Genomic DNA, 14,673 nt, shown 5'->3' on the forward strand with positions numbered 1-14,673 from the left:
TGTGGCTGGTCCCGGCGGAGGTTCGAGTCCTCCCTCGGGCATGGGTGTGTGTGTTTGTCCTTAGGATAATTTAGATTACGTAGTGTGTAAGCTTAGGGACTGATGACCTTAGCAGCAAAGTCCCATAAGATTTCAAACAAATTTGAACATTTTTGAATCTAATACAGTACCAATCTACTAATCAGGACGTCGGTCTATGTTGCTTTCGAGCGCGAATGGAAATTCTAGAAATCTTCTATGGAGCAACATTTAATAATAATAAAGCGTTTTAAATTATCAAAAGCGATGAGCGGTAGCAGGCGCTTTCGATAAAGAACGGGGGAGTGCTGCGCCGCTGCTGTCGCCACGGCCGCTGCCAGTAGCCAGCAAATGGATCCCGGAGCTTTGCCGCATACGGAGTCCAGAGGAGGACACTCTGCAAGAAATCTGCCGCAAAATGATTACTGGATAAAAGTTTGTTATCGGTGTGATAGAAAGTGAAATACATTGAATCTGCATTACCATTACATTCATGTCTTCAGCATTAAGTTGGAAGAGGCTATAAAAATTTTTGCGCCAGCTAGTTTCGATCCACAGACATTGTAGACAGAAACAACGCCTGGTACTGCAGTACCGCGGGCGTAAACAGTGTGTGGTTTCTCTTATATGGTACACGACTTCCTCCAGGAAGTGCTGCAGTCTACAGTGTTGCCAGATTGTGCAGATAGCCGGACTTAGAGAATTAGCGAGTTGGTCAGTTTATTTGTCCCACGTCGCGATCGGCACGATCTGCAGCGGCCGGCCGCCGGTCGAGTTTTATGTCAAAGAGTGTACATTAATGCAACGTATTGCGTACACATAGAGAAATAAATCCACTGCTGTACAGCTACACTATTGATGACAAACAGCTGGAGACAGTGTCTGCCGTAAAATACCTAGGCGTAACTACCCAGGGCGACCTTAAGTGGAATGACCACATCAAGCAGATATTGGGAAAACCACACACCAGACTCAGATTCATCGGAAGAATCTTAAGGAAATGTAACTATGAAAGAAGTTACTTGTAAGGCACTTGTTTGCCCGATTCTTGAGTATTGTACATCTATCTGGGATCCCTATCAGGTAGGACTGATAGTGGAGATACAGGAGATCGAAAGAAGGCGGCGCGATTCGTCATGGGATCGTTTAGCTGGCGAGAGAGCGTTACGGTAATGCTAAACAAACTCCACTGGCAGACGTTAAAAGAGAGGAGTTGTGCATTACGGAGAGATTTACTATTGAAATTTCGAGACAGCACTTTTCAGGAGGAGCCGGACAAGCTGTTATTTCCCTCCCCTCCTCTCCCACATACATGTCGCGGACTGACCTCAAGGAGAAAACTCGAAAAATTTGAGCCAACACAGAGGCTTACAGACAATCACTCTCCCCATGCACTGTTCGCTAGTTGAACAGGGTTGGAGCGATCAGATAGCAGTACCGAAAGTACCCACCGCCACACATAATAGTATGATGTATATATGTACATAGATAATTATAAACTCCACATCAAGGAAATAAACGAGTTGCCTACAGTCATGTTACGTTCATTCACTATTGTCATCCAGCCACATCTTTTCAAAAACTTTCCTTGTACCCTTACAAATACGAAATGCATCCACATGGCATATAAACTGACTATAACAGGGAACAGGGCCCCTATGCCCTAGCCATTACTCTCTTTTTGTCTACATTAATCATTGCTTCCTTATATTACAGCATGCATCACAATTCTCATAATTGTTATGTCATGTACCTCACCAACATATATCTCATTATTGTGTTACTACACTGATCGTATTCGCTGTCTTTCTCTCAATATACGCTTCAAGTAACAATTCCCCGCTGCTTTCCTCCACCTATTTCCACGTAAATAACACTTCGCAGCTATAATCGTAAATATTATACTGCAGAAAATATAGCATCACTACCGCACAACAGATACTGAAAACTTCTTACCTCAAAATACAGTATCTATTGCTCTTCTTTCCAGACAACAGAATTACTATCCTAACAATCTGTATATCTCATCAGATGTGGTAGAAAGTGTTAATTTCTTTGTATTATCATCACTGTGTATAGCCAAAAATATTTCTCATTGCTGATAACCTGAGTGTCCTCTATGAACATGTTTAAAAATATTGTCAATGTTCAATTTATTAGAAATTAATTATTATTATTCGGATTCTAGATGAAATTTCGAAGTTCGTAGCAGTTTGTTTAATGCTCATGTCCTGGCATCAAATCGCTATACATGATGCTCGGTAGATGAAGTTTGTTGCGCGACAATAGTCGTCCGATTCTTTTCAAAAGTTGCCTGCCGCACGACGGCAGTCACTCTGGCATGCGGTGCAATAGCATTGTTTATCGCTAACTGTTGCTGTGCCCTGTAACGCAAGAAAAATTTTCGAACAGGAGGCATGTATCCGAAACGTTGCAATTTCCACAGCGTTGTCGTCAACAATTCCACGAATCCTACAAAGTCCCTTATGCACGAGAAAGAATTTGTAACTTCTACAGGGTAAAGGGTGAGATTTAACCAGAATTTTCTGTCCAACCTGTAGCTTTTTGGTGTCTTCTTGCCCTTGATGAGATTTCTTTCTTCTTTCTGTACCCTTTTTCACTTTGTTTAGCGCTGTAGCTACTATTTCTTTATGTCGTAATTTTTTCGAAGCTGGAAATGGTATTAACTACCTGATACGATCTGGTGGTTCTTGATTTTTGAATACAACTAACGGAAGTAAGGATGTAAAATCGAGTGGTCACTGATAGAGTACCTCTTGGTATGTGTGAATGTGTTCCAAGTCTGGTGTTGACAATGACAATATATTCTGCACACCTTGTTAATTTCTCGCATTATGCGTTCAGAAGGATGCGATTTAGGCCAATAGAGTGAAATAAAAACAGGTATAATCTTGTGATATCGTAAACTGTGTGAACAAATATTTACGGGAAATTGTGGTTCGCTGTCGGAAATGACTCTATCGAAGTGACCAACTTCTCGTGGAAAATTATTGAGAAGGGCTTCGGTTATGTTTTAGTAGTAGCTTTTCGTAAAGGAGTGAATGAAACGAATTATGAAGTCAATTCAACAGCAAGAAAAATCTATGAGAATGCACTGAATGAACTGATGAGAGGGCCTAACAGGTATAGTGCAGCCAACTCTTTTACTTTCGAAGCCGTAATTGGAAATAACGGTGCTCGATGGTGTACTGGCTGATGGTTTAGATTTATGAGACGATTTGCATTTTGCTCACACTTCCTGTATTCTTTTCTGCATGTTATTAAAGTAACAAGTGGTACGAAGTTAGTGAAAGTTTTGTCTCGCACCATAGTCAGCATAGCGGAAATGTATGTACCAAATAAGCTTATTTACAAAATCATCGGGTATGCACACAACCCAAAGAGAGGCACTGACTGTGTATCTTTTGAAAAGAATGTTATTAGGTATCAAATAAAATTGTCTTATTGCAGTGCTAGTTTTGTCATACCATTTACATTTTATATCTTTTCAGATCGGATCCTTACCCTGTTCATGCGCTATATCTCGTAAAGAAGAGGTAAAGTTTCCAAAAGCAACTTTTCATACATACAAGAAACTGAAGATTTTTTTCTCGAAATCATTTCAGAGGTGTTCTTGACAAAACCAATAGGTGCACGTGATAAAGTATCCAGTACAACATTTTGAGTATGAGGACTGTGAATAACAGTGAAGTTAAACTCTTGTGAATACAGAGCCCATCGTTTCAAACGATCATGGTTTAGTTTACAAGACACTAAAAATTGCAGTGCTCGATGATGAGTGTATCCCTTACTATGTTTTCCAAGTAAGAAGAACCGAAATTTAGAAAATCCCCAAATAATTGTCAATGCTTCCAGCTCGATGACAAAATAATTTCTTTCAGATTTAGACAAAACATTACAGGCAAAGGCTATATTGTCACAGGTACAATGTTCTCTTAAAATTGTTGTAATAGATGAGAGCCAATCTCCCAGTTTTTGAAGAATCCATTGATAAGTAAAAGTCTCGTAATAATTCAGGAGGAGCAAGTATTGGAGCATTAAGAAGTGCAGCTTTCAAACTCTGAAACTCTCACCGTGATTGTTGATCCCAGCAAGTGAACATCAATTAGGAGAGGCAATAATTTTTTTACTTAAAAAACGTCGATAAAAATTTGCTAAACCAAGGAAACTTCGAGTTGGAGTTTTGTGGTAGGAGGGGGGACTGTCCTAATTGCTTCAAGTTTCTGTGGGTCTACTTGAATACCTCCTGATGAAATTATACGACCTGTACCGAGTCGTTATTTTGCAACGCCCACTGTTGTTTTGTGCTACGACGAAGTTATATATTGTTTCCTGTTGTACTAAACATGATGAAACACTATTCTTGGAAAAACAAAATTGTTGCAGTGACCAACTAAACAAAAACAGAACTCGATTATACTGCACGTAAATACTGAGCTATGAAAGAAGTCCAATGTTAACTGCTTAGGCAACAAAGTAATCGATAATCGTCACACGACACAAAATGTCACTAATTGGACACAAAATTTTGAATTCACTGCCTGAAAAAGAAGTGAAACATTAGTAAAATTAGCGCAGCGGTATTTTTGCATTCGAGAAATCGAACAGCTACATGACTACATATTACCAAAAGAACAAATGAACTATCCTGGCAGAAAGGTCGAATATGTAGCCTCCCCACTATATTTATTTCTCTCTGAAATTTAGCCCAACTTTACCTCCCAGTCTATAAAAGTCTACGTATTACCAAAACTATGTAATCACAATCGGTTATCCAGCCTTTGACTAAACGGAACCTAATTTGAACTTAACTGTAACTAATCTGCATTCAGCTTGTCTGTATATCAGATGCGTAACGTAAGTAAACCAATATTTAGCCCTAATAAAAAGTTCCATTTACGTACCGTCTTGATAACACTGTTGCAGAATTCTCGAAAGCACAATAGCAAACAGCAAGCAGGCAGCGGCTAAGTTAGATATCTGTTTCTAAATACACATTCAAACTGTTGCTTGTGGTAATGCGTAAAGATAAACAGTAGGGTGCGGAGAGTATCTTATGAAATGATATTCCAAGACAACGATTGTAAAGTGAAATATATATTCAAAAAGACAGAGTAATACTTTGCGTGATCTTCAGAAATCACATGGGTCTGAACAATACTATGCTTAACAAAGTGAACTGTGATTTCAAAAGGGTACAATGTTAACAGAGAATTTCTATAATAATCCATGATTCAGGGAAATGGAGTGGTCTTTCTCGCAGCTCTGAGTAAGTTAACCAGCTCACAATAACCACGCCGTCAATTAGGTGCGCAGTGCGGCAGTCTTATCTAAAATGTCTGCTCTCCAAAAACAATCAAAATTTATATTTCTTTCACGTTACATTGTCTACATCATATACATCCTTGCTCTCCTTTCTTCGTCTAACAGATACAATCACAAGTCCACACCGCACAACTAAATACGTCAATCACGTACCACACTTCAAAGAAGAGTGTCTCAGAGTGTGCAGAGGCAAAGGCTGTACCACGAAAAGACCAAAGATTGCGTAACATAACGTAACTTGCTCTCAGTCTGATTTACACATTGATGACATACAAAAACCAAATGACATGACCACCTTACAACTTTACCAGTAATCTTGCAGAATAAAAAAGCCTACTGTTCTCACATAATGTCTTACAATCTTTGGGATAAACATGCCACTTTCTATTACTACAGCATCGGTGGGCAACAGTTGTAATTAAGTAATCTCATGCAATTACCTGGGAATGTGAAATGGAATGATTACATAGGCTTAGCATAGATAATGCATATGTCACACTTCGTTACGTTGATAGGACAAGGCTGGAATATAGTCTACGTAGGGGACTGCTTACATAAGAGTCTTGCGTCTCATCTTAGAATACTACTCAAAGATTTGGGGCCTACACCACATAGGGGGTGTTGAACGTATATAGAGAAAGGGAGCAGGGATGGTCACATCGTTGTTTCATTTATGGGAGAACGTCACGAAAATTCTCAAAGTGTAAGCTGATAGCGCTTTAAGGCAGACATCAAAAGCTATTGAGCGGAAGCCTACAGTGAGGTGGTAACAGTCATGAGATACACAAGGTATGAAAGGGCAGTGCAATGCCGGAGCTGCCATTTGCACTCAGGTGATTCATGTGAAAAGGTTTCCGACCTGATTATGGCTACACCACGGAAATTAACCGACGCTGAACGCGAAATGGTAGTTGAAGCTTGACGAGTGGGACATTCCGTTTCGGAAATCATTAGGGAATTCAACATTCCGGTATCCACAGTGTCAAGAGTGTGCCGAGAGTACCAAATTTTAGACATTTCCTCTCACTACAGGCAACGCAGTGGCCGAGAGCAGCGGCATTTGCATAGAGTTATCAGTGCTCACAGACAAGCAACACTGCGTGAAATAACCACAGAAACCAGTGTGGTATATACGACGAACGTATCCATTAGGACAATCCGGCGAAAATTGGCGTTAATGGGCTATGGCAGCAGACGACCGACACGAGTGTTTTTACTAACAGTATGACATAGACTGGCTCGTGACTATATCGGTTGGACCACAGACGACGGGCGTGATCAGATGAGTCTAGATTGAAGTTGGTAACAGCTGACGGTAGGGCTCGAGGGGGTCACAGTCCACATGAAGCCATGGACCCAAGCTGTCAACAAGGCAGTATGCAAGCTGATGGTGGCTCAGTAATGGTGTTTCCTTTGTTTAGACGGAATGGACAGAACCGATCATTTATGGGATATATTTATGTTCGTCTACATGGAGACCATTTTCGCTATTCATGGTATTATCAAACAACGATGGAAATTTTATGGATGACTGTGCGGCGTGTCATCGGGCCACAATAGTTCATTACTGGTTTGAAGAACATTCTGGACGAGCGAATGATTTGGCCTTCAAGATCACCCGACATGAATCTCATCGAATTCTTATGGGACATAATCGAGAGGTCAGTTCGAGTACACCATCCTTCACCGGCAACACGTCCGCAGTTACGGACGGCTAGAGAGGCAGCGTGGCTCAGTATTTCTGCTTGGGACTTCCTACGTCTTGTTGGGTCCAAGTTACTTCCTGAGTCTGCACAACGCTAGTCGAAAGGAGGCCCGACACGATCTTGGGTGGTTCCCCATGACTTTTGTCACATCAGTGTACTTATAGTGGCTTAGAGGCCGGTATTTCATGAAAAATCGAGGAATGTATTACAGCCCTCAGTGATGCTCCGCTAGGGACCGTCAGACAACATTAAGCCTATCAGGGTACATACAGAAGCAAGTAAACAGTTATTGTTCTCCAGCTTGATATGCGAATGGAACGGGAAGAAAGCTTAATATTTGGCGCAATGGGAAGTAAAATCCCTATGCATTCCAAAATGATTGGACAGCATGAATGGTGATGATTTTAAAGTATTGGAAGCAGAGGCGCTGCCATCGTAGGGGCTGGGACTACACATAAAAATACAGTATTCGCTGAACAGAGAGTCAGGTTTCCCAGTGAAGCAATGGACACAATTGTTAACACTCGCAGTTATGACTGAAACAAACAAACTTCCAACTGAAAGACATGATGTTATGACATCAAACTCTATAAAGTTGTTAGTACTAAATGGATAACAAGGAAAAGGCAAACTTTAATCTTGTAGGGCAGCCAAAAATGTAATAACTGGCCTCATTAACCACTGCCAGTGGCTATGCACTCCCGGATACGAACACCTACCACATAGGTGCCTGTCATTGCTACTACCACTGCAGTATCGATTGCAAACTGAATCACCAAGGCGGCGTTTTTCTGCGCTACACAGCACTTTACAATTCGCCGTGCTTGTTGGAGCATACTATTGAAATTAAATTTCACACTGATGTACAGCGAAAAAATGGTCAGTACTACTTACGTATGTGTATCGAGAATCACTTAAGCTTTTACAGTACATTCAAACGGTAACGTTAAACTTGAAAATGTTGTCTCACAAAATACTGACTTCCTTTATCTGGATCTTCCGCCTTAACGCATGCTCCTATCTTCAGATGAACATAAACAAGAATTGCTACAGTTTCAAGACGGCGTTGTATAAACTGCAGTATCAAGTATACCCTGTTAAAATTGTGCGATAAACTTGCAATGTTATTCAGCTGTGATGTTTAAAATGGGGACTTGTTATGTAAACTCCTTTTGACTAAACACTTTTCATATAACATAAAATTTGGCTTCACATTTCTTATGTGTAGAAATATCAATTATCTTAATATTATAAATTGACTTCTAAACTTCACTGCAATTTTTTTACAACAACGGTGACTTCACTATTTCAGTGTAAGGAGCAGACAAATGACAAAGAGGCACATGGAACAGAAGTAAGTAAAGTTTTCATAATTTCAAAAGGAATCATCATAACTACTGATAAAATATTCTCGTGTTTCAAGCCACGAGCTCTCGGCAGAGATTTCTTCTCCCACTGTTAAGGGGTTGTCTGTCGCGTGAATGCCGGTCCCTTGCTTAATAGAGCCGCTCCGTGCCCAGTGACGTCACTGGTGCTCAGTCCCGCACCTTAAATGGTAAAGTTTTGGTATCGCGACCGCCGCTCCCGCTTCAACTCCGCAATCACAGGATCCCAGGCCTTACTGAGTTACATTCCACCGTCGTTATTGAGGGAGCTGTGCAATATTTGGACTTCTATTGCGTCGTTCATTACGTTAGCCCAGAAGCCGTTGATACGTTAAATAATAGAAGTCTCGACGAATGTAATTCGGTGTCCGTTTTCCAGTGCATATCCCACTACAACTGCTTTTTCGGAATAGCATAGACGGAAACACCATTCGTGTACTATGCGCTGCTGTTAGATAGTGCGGACAGTCTGGCTCACATAAAACTGTCCACTCACACAAGGTATTTTGCATATTCCGGCTGTTGTGAGGCCTCCATCGTCCTTCACAGGCTTCATTAGTTGTCGGCTCTTTGCTGGGGGCCTGAAGAGTGTGTTGATTTTATGTCGCGTCAGGAGTCGGCTAATTTTCCCTGTTATTGAAATAGAAAACCGTTAAAATATCGTTTCCTTTTTTGCTGTGTTAAGGCACATGCGTGTTTTAAAGCAGTGTTTGGTCGGTGCTGTTCAGCAGATATTCTTGTTTGGTCATACGTGGAGTTTCTTAGCTTTGGTTGGGTCCCGCGTTTCTCGTCGATTATAGCGTAGTAGGTTGCGTCCTGGAACAGAATACTGTGTTCTTACTGGTTCACATCGCTGTATTTCTGTCTACTACAGGTTTACTGACTCCATGGTCGTCTAAGAGGAACTGGTTTTGCCTGTTATGGTTGTCGGCAATGTATCATGAAGACTCTGATTTAATTCGTTATCGTTGATACTATATTTATTTTAGGATAAAATCTATTTAGTGCATAGTTTTGTTAAAGGTAACCAGATATATCAATTATGTCAAAGCATATTGATTGTGTTACTGAAGTTTAACTACTTTATAATGAAACCATCTAATGTGGGTGGCAAATACATCTAGTTTTTGAAAGAGATTAATCAGTTTCTCCTTTATGTGCTTTACAGAGAATGAGAAAAGTCATGGGCCATCTTAACATCGTGTCGGACCTTCTTTTGTGCGGTATAGTGCCTCAACGTGACATGGCATGGACTCAGCAAGCCATTGGGATTCCCCTGCAGAAATATTGAATCTTGTTGCCTCCATAACCGCCCATAATTGCGAAAGACGCCCGGGTTCCCGGGTTCGATTCCCGGCGGGGTCAGGGATTTTCTCTGCCTCGTGATGGCTGGGTGTTGTGTGATGTCCTTAGGTTAGTTAGGTTTAAGTAGTTCTAAGTTCTAGGGGACTGATGACCATAGCTGTTAAGTCCCATAGTGCTCAGAGCCATTTAGCCAATTGCGAAAGCGTTACCGGTGAAGGATTTTATGAAAGAGCTGACCTCTCGATTATCCCCCTTAAATGTTCTATTGGATTCATGTTGAGGGATGTGAGTGACCAAACCACTCGCTCGAATTGTCCAGAATGTTCCTCAAACCAGTGGCAAGGAATTGTGGCGCAGTGACATGGCTCATCGTCTTACATAAAAATTTCGTCGTTGTTTGGGAACATGACGTCCAAGAATGGCTGCAAGTGGACTCCAAGTAGTCAGTCATTCACAGACCCCAGTCCATTCCATGTAAACACCCCCCCCCCCCCCACACACACACACACACGCACACCACCATCGCCACCACCATTACTGAGCCACCACCAGATTGCACAGTGCCTTGTTGGCAACTTGGGTCTATGGCTTCATGGGATCTGCGCCACTCTGGAACCCTACCACCACCTCTTACCAACTGAAATCCGGTCTCATCCGACCAGGCCATGGTTTTCCAGTCTTCTAGGGTCTAACCGATATGGTCACGAGCCCAGTGCGGCGCTGCAGGTGATTTCGTGCCTCAGCAAATCACACGCGTTGGTGGTCTGTTGCCACATCCCACTAACGCCGAATTTCCGCCCACTGTCCTAACGAATACGTTCCTCAGACGACCAACATTTATTTCTGCGGTTATTTCACGCAGTGTTGCTTCTCTATTAGCACTGACAGCTCTTGACGCTATGGACTGCGGATTATTGAAATCCCTAACGATTTCTGAAATGGAATGTCCCAAGCGTCTACCTCCAATTAACATTCTGCGTTCAAAGTATGTTAATTCCCGTTGTACGACAATAATCACGGAAGAAACCTTTTCACATGAATCACCTGAGCACAAGTGAGAGCTCCGCCAATGTGTCGCCATTTTATATCTTTTATACCCGATACTGCTCTCATATGTTCATGTGGATATCGGGATTTTCTCTGCCTCGTGATGACTGGGTGTTGTGTGCTGTCCTTAGGTTAGTTAGGTTTAAGTAGTTCTACGTTCTAGAGGACTGATGACCATAGATGTTAAGTCCCATAGTGCTCAGAGCCATTTGAACCATTTTTGTGCTCCTTCCCTAAGGCTCGTATTGTCGACAGGATGTTATACTGCTCCTTTCTTCTTTCTTCAGCAACGCTAATCTTCAAGACTGGAGAGATCTTTAATGCAGTATACCACTTATACTGTAGGTTTTCGTAATATGCAAGTGCAACTGCAAAAACAATAATGCCTTACTTCACCAAACACCATTGTAGTGGGAAAAGACAGTGCATCTTGATCTACACTACGAAAATAGAAGTGATGTTAAGGGCTGCATAATAACGTTTTTTATTACCTTCAGCCTTAGGCGTACTTGAGGCTACAGTATTAGTGGTGCAAAGATCATCTGAGATTTTTACATGTTTTTTCACTAATGCTTCACCTCAAAAAGCATCATTTTCGGTGGAGAAATAATGCAGCATATTCCACAGTAGAAAAAATAATTAATTGTATTAACTGGATTGCTGTAGCATTGTATTAGTTTCGAGGTTAGGCCTACTTGAGATTATGTTTCATCATCAAGTGTTTTTTATCTTTTCCTTTTTTTGTATTACTTCACCTCGCCAGGCATCTTTTTAGGAAAGGAAGACAATGTATCATATTCTACACTACACAAATACAACTGACGTTACTCACTGGATTTATATTTTCTGTACTACTTTTGAGTGGCACTTAAGTAAATAAATTAGTGCAATCAAAGTGAAGTAGAAATTAGAATATAAATGAAAAACTTGGTTTAGTTTAGAGAGTTGCATACTGGCAAACAGCGGGCAGAACAGCAGAGCAGAAGAGACAATGACCGTGAAGTCAGCAAGTTCCACATAAGCGGGCGCTGTCGATTCAGCCGTCAGGTCATCGCCCGACCGGCTCATGTGTTTCTCAGTTGTCGCATGTCATCAAAGGCCCTCGCCTACATTCCAAGAGCCAATGACCGACGTTAAGAAGATTCTTCGAGAAGCTTTTCAGCGTGACAGAAGAGTCAATGACCGTGAAGTCGTTCACCTCCAGTAACATGAAGTGAATAAATACGTGAGACGCAGTGGGCCCCAGAGAGGAGAGACGAAGAAGACGAAGAAGTGAAGAAGCGTAGCAGTAGTTTTCAGTCAGTTTCGGTGCTGAAGACCGTCATGCAAGAAGAGACTGCATTATGCACAGACGTACCAAGTCCGCCGCTGTAATGGAATAGCAAGCAGCAGCCGCGGCGCCAGAAGACAGAAGTTAAAAGGTATTTGAAGTCTGATTTTTACATACCTGGGTGACTCGTGAGGACGGGAAGGAGACGGCCTCACATCAGCAGTCACCTGTGAGCTGGGATGAAGATCTGACAGCCGAAGACTGGCAAGCGGGAGTCCGTTGTTCGAGTCCAGGACACTGGCCTTCCCCCGCCGCGCCGCTCCGCTGGCCGACGCACAACACACGCGGCCGCTTAGAGAAGAGAAACACCGGGACGCCACATCCAAGGTATCACCATCCGATGCACGACTTCGCTCGCAATAATTAAACGGGCCACCTCGCGCTGCGCATCTCCAGTCAGCTGGGCGAGACGACGACACGAAATACACACTGCCATGCGTAATCAGACGCCGCCACCGCCGCCGCCGCCGCCGCCGCCGCCACTGCCGCAGCAGAAGACTTCGCAAACGACACAGCTGCCGCTCTCCGAGCCAGAACATCAAGTAAGAAACAGTTGCACAAATCTTCAATAAAAGTTATCTTATGTAAAAATGATGTTTCATTCGACCTCATACCCGAGCCAAGGAAGAACCCACCCTGCCCACATGTTGTTAAGAGAGAAAAATTAATTAATTTAGTATTTTCACCCTGACATAATGCTTTAGAATGCTCATCCTGACAATTGACTACATCAAAAGAGAAAACCCAGTTACATTTAGTATCACAACTGTTACATTTGGTGTCAGAGAAAAAACCCTTGGCTCAATATGAGGTGTGAATGACAGTCACTAAAGGTCCACAGTAAGTATCGTTTAATGTGGGAAAGGATAGAGGTGTACATAGCAGTCGTAATATTTTCTTTAATTAGAAGTGTATTTTCTCTCATAATTTTAAGAGTTTGTCGAAAATATTTAAACATCTTTAATTCAGTGTAGTAAGATTCTTTAACTAACAGTTGTAAACTGATGACACGAAATCGTACAAAGTCAGAGTCAGCACCACAAGCGGTTTCTACTGATGAAGCTATTTAGAGCTTAGTTAATCAGATAGCACAGCTTAAAAATGATAATAATACATTATTTAAACAGTTGAGTGAGGTTAGGCAAACCAGTTCAATCCCTCCCACCCTAGATTCCTCAGCAGCAGCCTTAGTAACTCCTTTTTCAGGTAAACCTGGCGAAGACATAACAGCCTTTTTTGATGATTCAGTAGCAGCTACAAAGTTAGGATCATGGTCAGATGAACAGCTCTTACAAATGACAAAGTTAGATTGCTAGGAGACGCTAAAGCACACGTATTATACCATGAAGAATTACGGAATACTCCAACATTTGAGGAATTGAAGAAAGGATTACTTAAACGTTTTCAAAAACAGAACAGCTGTAGATTTTATAGGGAAAAACTAAACACTATCACTCATAGGCAAAACGAGTCGTTAGAAAGCTTTGTAGATAGGATTAGAAAAGTTAATATTAACACCTATCAATTGACAACTAGTGAGGAAGCAAATAAAGTTATTTTACAAGAGGCAGAAGATAGAGCTCTGGGTACATTTTTACGTGGGTTACCTCCTGAAACGTCCCGTCGTGTCAGGGCAGAGTTTCCTAAAAATTTAGCAGAAGCTGCATCTCTGGCGATGGCTTTCGAAGAAATAGACATTGCCACCAGATACAATGAGAAGCGAAATGTATTTTCAGCAGGAGTACGATGTTTTAGGTGCGATCGACAGGGACATATAGCAAAAAACTGCAGACAACCTCAATGCACTAATTGTCAAAGAATAGGTCACACATTCAAGGAATGCAGGTCTAAGAAAGTTTTTGGAAACAGAAATCAGTTAAACTCAAACGGGAATGTCGGAGCCGCCGCCAGGCGTTCCCAATAAAATTTCATGCCATTAAGGCGAATGTGAAGGCGGAATGTCGGTTATATGCCACCATACAGGATAAAGAGGCAAGGATACTAGTGGATACAGGCGCAAACGTATCAATGGTAAGTAATGAATGTATTGGAGAAAAGAAATATGAGAAGGTATAGATTGAGTGGAGTAGGAGGAGGTACAGTGAAGTCATTAGGATGTACATCACTGATTTTCTATATTCACGGTGTACAATTTCAAGAAGATGTAGAAGTGGCAACAAAGGTAACTGACGGGTACGACGCGATTCTAGGGTTGGATTTCCTGAATAAACATCACGCTAAAATCGACCTCAGACAGCAAACTGTAGAACTTAGCGGAATAGTGTTTCAGCTAGGTGACACCGCTGCAAAGGGCCCGCTGCCACAAGATTTCCCCAACCGGAAGGCGAAATCAACTACACTGCGTGCAACGTCCTTGAAGGTTGATTCGCGGGATCAGATACCATCTGGCTCAGGAATACTTTTCTGGCTGACCATTGACCCCGAAGTACCTACAGATACAGTGTGTCGAATAGAGCCTTTAGAGGAAAATGAGGAATTAGATGTATCACATTGTTTTGTACGCAGGAGTGTTGTA

This window comes from Schistocerca nitens, chromosome 4, assembly GCF_023898315.1.
Source record: "Schistocerca nitens isolate TAMUIC-IGC-003100 chromosome 4, iqSchNite1.1, whole genome shotgun sequence".
In the NCBI taxonomy this organism is placed as follows: domain Eukaryota; kingdom Metazoa; phylum Arthropoda; class Insecta; order Orthoptera; family Acrididae; genus Schistocerca; species Schistocerca nitens.